General features: G+C 40.8%; 1 pseudogene; it reads right to left on the bottom strand.

Moving 5' to 3' along the window:
- Window positions 1-2,503: 2,503 nt before the first annotated feature.
- On the bottom strand, window positions 2,504-13,808 carry LOC124233379 (tripartite motif-containing protein 5-like; annotated as a pseudogene).
- Window positions 13,809-14,008: the final 200 nt, after the last annotated feature.

Here is a 14,008-nt window from a genome sequence, read left to right as displayed (position 1 = left end):
TGCCTCCTCACTTATTAGCTGTGGGACACGGGGGAATATTTCATAATTTTATATATTCTTTTAACTACCTGATAGGAATTCCTTCTTCATATGATATTTTGGAAGATAAACTGTGATAATGATCCCTATGAATATATATTTATACACATACTTATACATATACCTGTGTGTGTGTGACTATGAGTGTGTATGTATATACCATTCCCAGGCCAAGCACCCTCTTTTTTCTTCCCCTGGGACAAGTTATTACCCTTCTGCATCTTGATGTGAGCTCTGCGCAGCGGGTTGCCCTAGTTTATAATTCTCCAGGAAAATTTCTACCTTTGCTAAACTGAGTCTCTTCCTCATCCTGAATTTGAAACTGGTTAAAAAGAAAAGAAAAGAAACATGCATAAGACTTTGTATATGGTGTATACGCAAGCATTTTACCACAAGGGAAAAGCCTAAATACCAAAAACCTGACCCTTATAAGAGGAGCTGTCCCTGGATATGACTCCCTCTGCTGGACTGATTTAGGGAATTCATACTTTAGTAGTTTTCTGACTCATTCCCAATAAACGACCTTTAAATCAGTCCCAGCCTAGGTATAAAAAGTTCCAGAGAAGAAGACTGGAACTCAGTGGTCTTCACAGCAGAGTCTGGAACTTGAGAAATGAGACTTCAGTAGAATAAACCATTGTTCCTCTCAAGAGCACAAGTCTGTTGCAGAAGAAATTGACACGACTTGTACTTTTCAGTAATCATAGCAGAAAATATTTCTTACATTGTGAAGGACACTCACATAGCTCCTTTACATTGACTGGCACCTAGTTTTACACTTAGTTTACGTAGTTAGGTGAAATTTTACATCTCACTTTGTGTTTTCGGAAAAAGAAACCCAGAATTAATTCATCATTTTATACCTTGTAAGGGAAGAGACAGGAATTTACAGTTCTCCACATGTGCCACTAAAATGTCCATATGTGCAGCATTGCTACCACGGCTTGGAGACAAAGGCTAGCAGAGGTACACATGGATGCTTTATCACCACGAATAACATATTTAGCAGGGGGGCCATCACTGGAGAAGTTTGAAAGGGCCCCAATACGCTCATCCATTGTCAGGCTTGGCCGAGGGTCTAGGTGGTGACAGAAATTCCCTCTTTGACCAAAGACTAGTCAGGCTTCTCTGAATTCTCTTCACAACTGGGCCCTGACTCTCAGGCTTCCTGTATTTGTCTCTGCATTGCCTAGTCTTCGCAAAAATCCTGCTGGCTGAATTTGATGAGTCATTGCCTCAGCCCCCTTGAAGATGTTTAGCTGCTCTGACCACCCTCAATATCTGATCAGCCTGGCCTGCCTTCAGCAAAAATTCTTTTAGGTCAGCTTAGCAAAGAATTGCTCTACCTCTTAGCCATCTTCCATCCAGCAACCTCTGACCCTGCTCCTTGGCTATCAATCCTCACTTTTCCTTATTATATCCAGAGATGAGCCCGCTCTTTCTCCTATTACCAAACTCTATGGTAGTACCCCCCTGGAATCAAGTCATCCTCACCTTCTGTCTTTAACAAGTGTCCTCAATAGTCTTTCTTTAACAATGATGGTGGCTTCAAACCACTAATCAGAGAACACAATCTGCCTTTTCCTCATCTTGATACCAGGAAATGGGGTATCACAGTCACCTCTGCACCAATATGTACAATGCCCACACAGGATGATTTTCTTTTATCTCCCCATTAAACTCTAACCTTGGCAAAGAGCTTCTGGTCCCTCCTGGAGATAGAGGGACATTCTTTACCCCCTAGACTTGTTTATTTCTGAAAGCTGAGATGTCTGGTTAAAAGTGGCAGGGCCCTCCCACCCACCCGTAGGCCCACAGACAGGGACAGGGCAAACAATTCCTGGATGAGTCACAGGGGCTGCCCCTCAGGATTTGGACACAAGTTTTCTAGGAAGGAGGGAGTCATTGGAGAGCCTGGTGAAATGGTAGCTCAGGCAGACACTGTTTCCCAGCCGGGACTTCTGGGAGCAACATTAGGATGGTTTGATCTGAACCCAGGCTTCCCCCAGGCATTCTTGAAGTCACCATGGCCCTCTAGGTTTTTCTGGGCTGGCCCAACAATTAAATTGACATGAGACAGAATAATAGGAGAAAATAAAAAAAAAAATTAATGACGTGTATAAACGGCAAAAAGCCAAGACAATTGAGCAGATCACTAAAATATCTGAAGCCACCGTCTTAAATACCATCTTCAGCTAAAGACAAAGGAGGATGTCGGGGTTACTCATTTTGGACTTCAAAGAGGAGAAAGGCAATTCACATGGGGATGTAAAAGCAAATATTTGGTAAAGAAATGTTTGCAGGTCCTCCAGAGACAACAGGACATGGAAAGGACTCTCAACTCTAGGCCCTGTCATGTCTCCCCCACCACATGTGGCCAGTATTCTTTGTAGATATCTCTGTGGATAGCTTTGTTCCTCCCACAGGCAATTTATCTAAATTCATTTAGGCAGTGAAGGGGGAATTAACAAGAAAAACTTCGTGAGTCTTCTGTTTCTTGAAAATAATCCATCTCCCAAAGAAGCATAGTTTGGGGTGGCAAACTCTGTTCCCCTCAAGGACATCCCTGTGAGAACCTAAAGGAGAGAACCCAGCTATGCTGTGCCCAGAATCCAGTCTGGAGAAACTGTGACATAATAAACGTGTGTTCTTTTAAGCTGAAATTTAAGCCTACCACTAAATTTGTGGTAATTGCTTACACAGCAACAGAAAATGAATAACATTTTAGTCTAGTATGTTGAGGTAGGTTACAGAGGCTATTATAATTGTAGAAGAAGATGGTGATGTCGACGAAAATAATCCATAACCAATCTATAATTGAAAATTTGGGTGAGTTTATTCTGAGCTTAAATGTGAGGATTATAACCCGGGGACTTTCTTTCCGAAGGAAGAAAGGGCACCAAAGAAGTGGGGTGCACAGAGTGGTTATATACCCCCAGAGAGGATGTTTCACATAGGATTGAAATGTCCCTTTTACAATAGTCGCGAGACTGCTCTGTCAGCACAGCAATTGATGGAAACAGCAGGTAGGTCTTCTGTCTCAGTGAACACAGCAGGGTGGCAGTCTGTTGTCTCCAGCTGAGTGGTCACAGGTGAGCTGGGTGGTCAAAGGTGAGTGCAGCAATCAGTTCCTAGCCTAAGGAAAGATGCTTATCCCTAAGGAAATGCAATGTCAGGGGAAGTTGCACCCTTATCTCAAGGGCCTTTGTTCTGGCCATAGGAAATGTCTATGCAGATATACAAAGCATGCTCAATAGCCACGGTCAGGCCCTTTTGGAAAAAACAAAGTCAGGCCGAATTAGGTTTATACCAAATGGCTTCCTCTTATACTCCAATATATCCTATTGCTTGCCATTTTTATTTGTCAAAGAGAAAAAAGTTGTTTTTATAATAATGTAATACTGATTTTATAAGTGGATAAAACAAATTTTTAAAGATTGTGATTTCTGATTCAAATTATACTATTTCAAGAAATAAACCAAAGTTAATTATTTTAAAGTGAATGAATATGCTTTCTTACAATCACTTATTCAAGTCAGAAAAGAAGCCATGAAGAGATATGAATGGACATCACTTTGGGTCAATGCTTATGTGCTAGGAAATAGCAGAAGATATCACAAATATTTTCTTATTTAATTCCCACAATATACCCATCGGGTAAGTTTTATTCTTTTTATTTATTTTGTAAGTGAGAAATTGAAATCCATAGAAATTAGTAAATTTGATAAGGGCCCCTAAGTGATTATATCATCATTGTATGAAACCTGTTCTGTTTTCAGAGTCCATTCTTGTCAATGCAATAATCCATAACGAATCTATAAATCAAATTTGGGAAGAGCTTATTATGAGCTAATTTGAGGACGATAGCCCAGGATAACTTTTCCACCAAGAAGAAAGCTCTCTGAAGAAGTGGGGTGCACAGAGTGGTTATATCCCATCTTGGAACAAAGAACAAACATCATATATGACAGGAATATCCTTTTCACTCCTGTCACGAGAAGCTTTGCTAGCACAGCAGGTCAGGGGTCACATGGTGACCACAGCACGTCGGTGGTCCGTGGGTCAGTGGTCATGAGATGAATTAAAGCAGTTAAATCCTTAGTTTCTGAGAACAAATGCTTATCCTTAAAGAAATACTGATATGAGGAGGCAATATCCCTATCTTTAAGGACTTTGGGTTCTCAGCTTTGGGACATTGCCAATGTTTAAAGCAGATGTACAACACATGCTCAACAGACCACATCAGGCCTTTGTGGAAAAAGAAGGTCAGGCCAAATTTGTTTTAAAGAAAACGGCTTCCACATATACTCCAATATATCCTATCACTTTTCCTTTATTTATCAGACTTTTAACCATCCACTTACAACGTTCATTCTCTACCCTAAAAGGAGGACATATTTTCTTCGTGGCATCTGCAATAGCACACTGATCATGAAGTGGCTCAGTATAATATTATCCATTTTCATGTCTACGCCTGTCTCATTTATAGCTACAGTTTCTAAACTCTTTTAACCTCCTGATGTAAATTTCTCTCTCTCTCATATATTTTTAAAGTCTAATCACGATGATGTTAATGTATATACATATATTTATACAAATGATTACATGCATATGTACCCATATGTGTATATGCAAGTGTATGCATGTGTGTGTATCCGTCTTCCTATGAATAGATAGAGATAGAGACAGAGAGATACATACAGATATTTACGTTGATCGCAAGCCAGGCACTTTCATTTTCATCCAGCAGGTCCAAGATACACCTTTTCCTACAGTCCTACTAATTCTTTCTTTTCAGTCAGTTGATATTTAATTGTAATATTATTTGTTATCCTTGAACTGTCAGCCATGCAGAAAAAAATTTATTGAAGAAAAAAATTTCAATGAATGTTTATACAGTACAAACACAAGCTTTCAAATGCAGTGGAGGAGGGGCGGTGAATTCATAGTTAATAAAGCTAAAAAAGATCCATGTTAGAAATTCCACAAATCATACAAAACTGTTTCTCTGAATGTGTAGAGTAAGACTTCAAACTCACCTACCAGCAATGGTGTAGTCTTCTCCCACTGCCATGGGCAGGAATCAGTTGACCACAGAGGACTTTCTAAAAGAGAAGAGAGACCAGTGTTGGCCCATCTCTCACTGGAGATGACAGCCCCTTGCTAGCCTGTTTCTAAGCCCAGAAAATGCCCTGGAGCTACTCCTTTTCCAGCCAGGGGTCTCCCCTGCTTCTGAGAATCTCTAATTGACCCAGATGTCTGGAAGTGTTTTAACCGCAGTGATTTAGACATGAATTAATACTGAATTTATTAATTCCAGGATAGAACTAGCTTTAATTACATTAATACATTGTAACTTTTTTCAAAAGGAAGGGGAAAAAAAGGATAGTATCTCTAGATAAACTAGCTTCGGATTGGTTGAAAGACAAGGGAGGTTTCTTCTTTAAAGCACTTCAGAGAAAGGGGGTAACAAGTAACCTTTGCTGTGCAAACACTGTACGAGGGGACATAAGTCACCATCAGTCATCGACGGAATACAATTCCATCACTGACCAGAGTCACTCCATAAAGTTGGCCTTGAACTCACCTCAATCTCAACTAAGCAATTAGGCAGAGCAGGAGGCCATTATCTTAGCACAACATTGTCTTCCACTGACATCTTCTGCACCATCTCTCTCAGTCCTAGAGTTCCAATGAAATAAACCAAGTTAAGACATTGAATTTCTTTGGAAACTGTAGGCTCTATGGGGAAAAATCTTCTTTTCACAGCAGGAAGGCTCTTCAACAGCTAGCTTCAAACCTCTGCTCTACTATTGGTCAAAGTGTTCTCATTCTGATTCAATGTTCAGCTGTTTGTTTCAACAAGAGCCCGGCTTTTCTGTTAACATCAGTGACACTGAAGGAGAGGAAAAGAATCCTTGAAGGCATTCTTTAAAAAATTATGTTGCCATATTGAAGAATTTAGTAAGATGTTTGTTTTTCCAGAACAAAGCCTGATAGACTGACAATTGACTTTATGAACAGGATTGGTGGTGGTAGGGGTGATCCATCAGATCAATTTGTTTTCTAAAGCAACAGATTACAGAGTTGTGTAAAAATCCAAATAATTTCAAAATAACCTTTATCTTTGACCTAAAATTAAACACGTTAATTGCTTTAGCTGAATTCATCACAATGGCCTTTAAAGTAACAACAGAATCTGTCTCAAAAATTGCTTTTCGGGGACGGCCCCATGGCTGAGTGGTTAAGTTCGCACGTTCTGCTTCAGTGGCCCAGGGTATTGCTGGTTCGGATCCTGGGCGCGATCATGGCACCGCTCGCCAAGCCATGCTGAGGCGGCATCCTACATGCCACAACTAGCAGGACCCACAGCTAAAAATATACAGCTATGTACTGGGGGGCTTTGGAGAGAAAAAGGAACAATAAAATCTTTAAAGAAAACATTGCTTTTCATTCTAGCAGAAAATGCGAGTGGAGAACATGGCTGGCGATGTTGGTTCTTTTCTCATTTGGCGCGTTTAAGCACATAGATGACAGGGATTGCTTCAGTTTAAAAAACAAAAAAAGTGGCTGCTGTTTCAGAAAGCACGGAGAGCCTTCTAGTCACTATGAAGGGGATTAAAGCAGAGATGACAGTCCAGGTAATGGCAGAGGAGACAGAGAAGCTGTCATGAGTGTTTACAAAAGAAAAAGCAGGGGGAAGGGAAAACACTTTTGGTTTACAGATATTTACAATTAGGTAACTGTATTCTCAATGACTTTAACCCGAATAACATTGATAAATGTGTCCATATGTTCTGTGTGACCGAACAGCCCCACGTCACACCAAAATTCCCTTGCCCAATATTTGTGCTTTACCTAGTATTTTTCTCTAGTCAGTTCACATTTCAGGAGAGTTGGGAGCATGGAACACCAAGAACAGTGCATCCAGGCCCTTCAGGTGCACTGTCAACAGGAGGGCCTAGAAACAGGCTCTGCTCTGTCTCAGCTTCTGCTTAGACAACTCTCTTACATTCTGCATGTAAAACACACTGGATAGACAGCCACTGGCTTCTGCCTCTCCAGGCCACTTCTCAACTGTTCACAGTTTCAAGCAATAGGCTTCTTGTGCACTGAGAATCTTGGAAGTGTGACACCACTGCTTGGGGAACAGGGGCTTTGTATCTGGGCAGAACAATGTCAGTGTATACTGTGCAGTGGCACCAGGGGCCTTCCTGAGCAGACAAGGCATTTAGATCAATGGCTTGTCCTTGGCCCAGAAGTGACACGCACTGCCACAATACTCAGTAATAAAAGTCCTTGCTGTATTATGAAGTCATTTTTGAAGCTCTGCTGTTGTAGCAAGACCTTCCAGTCAGTGTGGATGCAGCATTTCTGAACAGAAAATTATTTTCACTTATCATTAGAACCATTTCCAACACTTGGAAATCTTGAAGTTGAGCAATATCTTTGCCCTTTCTTACCAAAGAATGGGATAACTTCCTGAGGTTCTCCACTTGATCTCAACTAACACTCAATTCACAGCAATTCCCTCCAAGCAATTCTTGAAAGGTGAGCTCAAGTCAGTCAAGTTCAATTTCAATGACACCATTTTCTCGAAGAGATAACTTCTGAATACTCACCATGAGTACTAACTCTTGCATATTAAATGGAAATGCTCCAGGGGAGGGAAAATGGATGGAACGCTCGTACGGATCCTGTACACATCCCATTTTGAGGCTCCAGAGATGCTGGTGGCTTGGGCAGGAAAGAAGAGGACAGTGAGTGTCTCTGAATCCCTGGTGCCTGACAAACAGGGCCTGGTTTTGTGCTTTCTAGTGTTCTGAGCATGGCAGAGGGAGAAGACACATCCCAGTTCTGAACTAGTGTCAAAGATGTGTGGTCCCAGGGAAAGGCTCCTAGCAGGGGGAAGTTCCCCATGGGGGATAAATGACGGACAGCCATCTACAGACAGTGATGCAGGAGGTGTGGAAAGACCCCCATTCTGCAGGTGGCCTGAATCCTTTGCTGAGGCTTTTTAGCTAAAAGGGAAAACTGAGTCAGCTAAGAGTTGGGAACAAAGAAAGGACAGTACGAAATATTTCTTCAGCTGGGGGAGGTTGTCATCATCATCAATATTTTCCACTCCCATGATCTTCCTCGTTTCTCTCCGTGATGTTAATGGGAATGGCATTCCTCCCTTTGTCATAAGAATTTCTTGGTCAGCTCCCGATTTTAACAAGTAAGAGACTATGCTCATGACTGCATTACATACCCAGTGTAAACTGGCCCAGCTGTTGACCTTGGGAGTTCACATTCACCTTACTTGCCATCAGTTTCTGCACTTATCAAATGTCCCCCAAGGCCATGGCCACCCACCATTCCTCTGCTGCTCCTGGCCCACAGTCTCGAGCCTCCTCCAGGCCTGCAAATCTTGATTCAAATTTTGCACAGTGGCATAGCCTGCCCTAAATCAGAATATACACTTCTCTAAGAACAGTTTGCATCTTTGCTATCCTAGGTAGTTCTGTTCTTCATCCTTATTTAGAAATGATTTTTTTTAAAAGAAGAAAAGTGCCTGAAGTAGTAAATACTGTTGTATACCCAACTGTTTCACCACAAGGAAAAGGACTAAACACCAAAAGACTGTACCTCATAAGGAAAGCTGAGCCTAGACATGACCCTCTCTACAGCACACAACATGAAAACTCACACTGTCTGCAGTGGGAATTTGAGATCTGAACAATGAGACTTCAGTAAAGCCGACTATCATTTTGTAGTCAAAGCTGAATTTTGAAGCTTAAACCTGTTCATCAGTATCTGGTCTATGTCCTTCTCCAAATTCTAGTTTTTTCCCTCTCTATTGACCCCTCCCTATGCCTTTATCCTCAGTTCTTGAAGGAAACATCGATCTCATGATATAAATTGTAGAATAATACAGAACTCCTCTTCCCAGTTACCATGAAAATTCTGAGGTATATGTTGTTACCAAAAGGAAATGAAGCACTGATGGAGGCAAATTCTATATTTTCCTGGAACTCAGTTTGTTTTAATCTGAGGGAGACCGTGATAGGATAGCATGCATATTGCAAGCGCTAGAGCAACCACGAGGGAAAAAAATAAATAAAAAACACAGGTAGAAAATAGGAAAACTTAAAATTTCCTATTAGAAACACAAAAGAAGCTTCTTAAGGAGAAAGAGGAGGATAAAAATTACAGGAGCCACATAGGAAGCAATTAGCAAACTGGAAAATTTGAAAACAATATCAATAATTGCATTAGGTGTCCTTGTCATAATACCCCAATTAAAAGACAGAGACTTTTGGACTAGATAGAAAGCAAGGTTCATTTATTGCTCTGTATGACAGACATATATTGGATTCAAACTCAGAAATGTGGGAAAAGGTACAAATAGAGAAAAACATATGCCATACAAACAGTAAACATAAAATTGCTAATGTCTATATCAGTATTAGACAAAATAGACTTAAGATAATATTATGAGAGAATGAGAGGGAAATTTAATACTGATTAAAGTTTCAGTACGACAAGAAGATATAACAATTATAAATGTACATATACCTAAAAACAGAGCTTCAAATTTTCCTCACACATCACAAATTTTGCTTTGAAATTTTCTCAGACGAAGTGAAATTTAAAGGAAAAATAGACAATTCAATAATAATAGAGATTTCAATAATTGAGAGAATAGCTTCTGTGAAAACGGTCAAGGATATAGAAGACAAGGACAATACTATCAACCAAAGTGACCTGACATCTATAGACCATTTCACCCAATGAATCCAGAATAAACAATCTCATCAAATCCATATAGAAAAATTTTCTCGAGATGCAATATTTTAGGTCATTAACAATTGTCAATACATTTAAAAGATTCAAATAATAAAATATATGTTCTATGATTACAGAGGAGTTAAATTTGAAATCCACAGCAGAAGAAAAAGTAAGAAATCACTAAATATATTTTAATTAAACAACACACTTTCAAATATCCCAAGAGTTAACCAAAAAAAATCCCACAGGAAATTTGAAAGTAAGTTGAAGTGAGTAAAAATAAGAACTAAATAATCAAAATATATGGAATACAGCTAAAACAATCCATTTATCATTAAATGATATATCAGAAAAGATGGTTTGAAAGTGGTGATTTAAGTTTCCACCTAATAAAAATCTAGAAAAGGAACAGCAAACTATATCCAACACACACACACATGTACCCACATAAGCACACAATGTGTAAAGGAAACATTAAAGGTGAGAGCAGAAATAAATGACATAGGAAGGTTAAAAATACATACAATCAATGAAATAGCAGAGTCTGTTCTTAAAAAATCTCAATAAAATTGACCAAACATAGCTAAACTAAGAAAAAAGTGAAAAAGCAAATCACCAAATAAAGAATAAAAGAGGTGACATTACTGTGAGTGCTGTAGAAATTAACGAGTTTATAAGGGTTGTTATGATTAACTTTATGTCTACAAATCAGAAAATGTTGACAAAATGGTAAATTCCTACAAAAAATTACACTACCAAAAACTGGCTCAAGAACCATAAAAACTCAAATTGAAGCTAATAGAAGTAAAAAAAATAATTATTTTAAAGCTTTCCAAAAAGAAAAGCCTGGAATGAGATGGCTTCCCTGGTGAATTCTATTGAATATTTAAAGATAAATAATACCAGTCCTTCACAAATTGTTTTAAAAAAATAGAGACAGAGGGCCCAGCCCAGTGGTCAAGTGGTTAGAGTTCTGTGCACTCCACTTTGGCAGCCAGAGTTTGAGGGTTCAGATCCTGGGTGTGGACCTATTCCACTCACCAGCCATGCTGTGGAGGTGTCCCACATACAAAAAAGTAGAGGAAGACTGGCACAGATGTTAGCTCAGGGCTAATTTTCCTCAATCGAAAAAGAAAAAAGAGGAGGATTGGCAATGGATATTGGCTTAGTACAGACCTTCTTCAGCAAAAGAAAAAAGAGAAAGAAGGAGAAAACCTCAACTCATAATATGAGGAAAAAAGAAAAAACAGGGGGGCCGGCCTGCGGCCAAGTGGTTAAGTTTGCACACTCCGCTTCGGCAGCTCGGGACTTGCCAGTTGGGATCCTGAACACTGCTCATCAAGCCATGCTGTAGCAGCATGCCCCATGGGAGGATTAGAATGACCTACGACTAGGATGGACAACGATATACTGGGGTTTTGAGGACCAAAAAAAAAGAAGATTGGCAACAGAAGTTCGCTCATAGCCAATCTTCCTCACCGAAAAGCATAAGAAAAAAAAAAACACTGTGAGAAAGAAGTTTTTCTTAAAAAACAAAAGAAAACATTTTTTTTAAAACAAAGAAAAAGCACTCTTGAATCTGAAGAATACTTGTTTGTCCGTGACTAAGCTGGATGATGAAGAGGTACCCGATAAATGCTTAACAGAGACCACAGATAATAGGTCCCTATACAATACCACCAGACAATGGATCTTCTCTCCACAGTCAAATTTTTGCACTGCATTTGATAAGTTAATAAAATTGAGATTTTCCCTTGTTATCCACAATGTCAATTATTCTAATAACCTCTGAAATAGATCCAGGAAGGGGTACTGCAGGGCCAAGGGAACCTTAGTTTCACCACCAGAAAGAACAGAGCAATACAGACAAGGAAACTAGTCCTCATTTTTCTCAGATCTCAGATGCTGGGGCTTCTTCCCAAGTCTTACCTGCAGAATCTCCATTGTTCACCCCTGCAACTAGTGCGCCACATCTGAGATGAGAGGGCTCACCAACTGCCTCTGCTCCACCAGCTCATTCTCAGCCTCAGTGAGGTTGCGTAGACTATCTCCCTCCTCATTCTTCAGCTTAGCAGCTCCTTCTGCTCCTCAGAGACCAGGATACCTCTCATTTGATTAAACTCTGCCTGCACGCTTTCTTTCTCACTTTGTATTTGATTCCTCAGGAATGAGAAACAGAGAGAGGTACTGAGGTTCTAGGCAGAGCCTGGGAGCCAGAAAAAGAATTATTCTATTTGGGGATTTCTCACAGGGAAGTAAGATGGAAGCAGGGGAGCAATTCCTGGGCAAGCTGACTTTTACTATCTTTTTTTCTGCATTGCATTCAAACTTAATGGCCTCAAGTTTGCATTATTGAGACCAATCCTGTGCCACCTTGGATAACTGAGTGTGGCTCAGCTTTCACACAGCTCTACAAGACGGTCAAGAGTTTCTCCATTACTTCTGACTCTCACCTGCACCTCCACCACCAGCCTGTGCCGAAATTTGAACACTGAGGACAGAACCATGAGCCATTGCCAAATGTTTTCCCTCAGAAGAGTCAGAGGCTCAAAAACAAGAAAGGAAAGGAATACAGAATTCACTAGCCATCCTCATCAAAGAGTCCATCAACGTGAATACCTCCCTCCAATTATTTGTTCATTTGTGATATGTCCACATTTTAGCCCCCACCCCTCTCAGGGAAAAGATAAAGAAGAGGACTAATCAAATGGCTTTTGGACAAATCAGTTGTCAGGAAACAAAGAGGAAGGGAGCTCCATGTAAGTAACACCCAGGGTCCTGCCAAGATTTCATTCCAAGTCCCTCAGGAAGTGTCTCCTCCTAACTACCAGGAAGTTGTTTCCCATCTGGCATCAGCTTCCAAGCTGTCAGCTTCCCTGGTCCTCCCTCAGGCCCCCAGAGCTGCCTGGAGCTTCTCCTGTGGGAAAGGGATCAAACCAGAATCAAGATATGGGCTTTTTCAGCATCAGAAGAGATGATAAATGGGGAAGCAATCAGGCTGATCTCTGGAGACACTAGAGTTTACAGAAGCTGTGAGAACCGCAACTAGAATCTATGACTTGGAAGAAAACCTGAGGCAATGAATGTGTTGTTGAATACTCAAGTGGTGGAAGTCAGCATCCTCTCCCCAAAAGAGGACTGATACTTTTTGTCTTAGAAGAAGAAACCTGATCCTGAGGGAAGGAAAGAACTTATATCTCAATCCACCAAACTGCCCAGTTAACCCTCCTCTTCACAGAGGTAATGAGAGCTTTTCTTTCACGCCAAATCTCCACCTACTAGGACAAGGTACAAGAATATCTACTTCTGAGTAAAAGTCTGTACTGTAGGCATCCTTTTGTAATTGGATGGAGTGCACAGAAATGTCTTTCAGGCCTCGGAAGCTGAGGATAGGAAGAAAAGAGATCACAGAGCTTAGGGCTATGTTGACAAGGAAATGAAAATGCAATGCAACGTGGAGATTTCCCATCAAGTACTATTTTCGACTCTGTCTTATTTATATCCTGGTGTCTTACCTGATATTCCTGGGCAAGCTCCTCCATGAGGAATGTGTGGTGACCACGGTGCTCCTGAGAGCACTCACAAAGCCAGCAAATGACCTTCCCATCCTCCTTACAGAAGAGCAGGAGTTTCTCTTCATGGTGCACACGGAGATCTCTTTTGCTCCACCTCTGAACTAAACTTGACCTCCCTGAGCCTCTCCACTATGTTGGCCACATGCCGATTAGGCAGCAGTTTCACAGGCTAGTGACTGATTCTACACACAGGGCAGCTTCTCTCTCCTTTTTGGCTGACCACAGATGTTTTGTGGCTTGCAGTGATACAGGCTTGGCAGAAGCTTGTGGCCACAGTCTAGGCTCAGGGATTCTGTCAGGAGCTCCAGGCAGATGCGGCAGGTCACCTCCTCCTTATGTTCACCAGGTGTCCTGAAGCCGTTGCAGCTGCTCCCTGTGCTACTTGTTCTGACTTCTGAGGCTCCTCATGTTCACAGGTCCCTGAATGATTGGGAAGGTACAAGGGGGCAGAATAAGTAAGGTAAGAATAAAATGATACTAATGGTGTAGACATCAAGGTCAAGCAAAGACCAACATGTTGAAAGAGAAGGAGAAAAGGTGGAGAAACAAGGAAGGAAGTTTCACGACCTGGTAAAAAGGACTTTTCGTAATATTTCAAACACTTTACACTAGTTCATGTC

Source organism: Equus quagga, unplaced genomic scaffold (assembly GCF_021613505.1).
Source record: "Equus quagga isolate Etosha38 unplaced genomic scaffold, UCLA_HA_Equagga_1.0 200855_RagTag, whole genome shotgun sequence".
Taxonomy (NCBI): Eukaryota; Metazoa; Chordata; class Mammalia; order Perissodactyla; family Equidae; genus Equus; species Equus quagga.
The sequence above is the reverse complement of the archived record's forward strand: the minus strand, read 5'-3'. Positions and strand labels throughout refer to the sequence as shown.